At 41.5% G+C, this 465-nt stretch overlaps 1 protein-coding gene across 2 annotated transcripts in view; it reads left to right on the top strand.

The window, feature by feature from the left end:
* The window catches only part of AKAP6 (A-kinase anchoring protein 6), a 403,624-nt gene that overhangs the window by 66,214 nt on the left and 336,945 nt on the right, over positions 1–465 (top strand). The gene's annotated exons all lie outside the window — the stretch shown is intronic.

The raw sequence follows: 465 nt of genomic DNA, 5'->3' as shown, positions 1-465 counted from the left end.
ACACGCAATATAGATATTGCCATATTTAAACATGGTGATTTTTGTCCAAGGTTCTAGTATGGTATCCTATCCTTCACCATTCTGGGGTGTTTTTGAGCTGCTACTAAACTATGCAATATGTAATCTTCAGTATCACTTAATAACATCAGGAAAGAGCATCTTTCCATATTGCTTGGAGAATGTCTTCTGGAAGTATCCTTGAAAAATCTCAATTGTGAAAGAGCCATAGCAGTAATTACAATTTAGAAAGAAAAAAGGCCAGACCCAAAAAAGCATAATGAAGGGAAGATGGTGTACCTAGATAACCTAGCCAGCCAGAGGAAAAGAACAACAAAGAATCACACTTTTGCTTCATGCATCCACAGATGCATTTCAGCCAGGTCAAAAGAGGCGATCCTCCCCCTCTATGCGGCACTGGTCAGGCCGCAGTTGGAGTACTGCATCCAGTTCTGGGTGCCGCACTTC

This window comes from Gavialis gangeticus, unplaced genomic scaffold (genome assembly GCF_001723915.1).
Source record: "Gavialis gangeticus isolate Ggan-Ray unplaced genomic scaffold, GavGan_comp1, whole genome shotgun sequence".
NCBI lineage: Eukaryota > Metazoa > Chordata > Crocodylia > Gavialidae > Gavialis > Gavialis gangeticus.
Note: the sequence above shows the minus strand (reverse complement) of the source record. Positions and strands in the feature narration are given on the sequence as shown.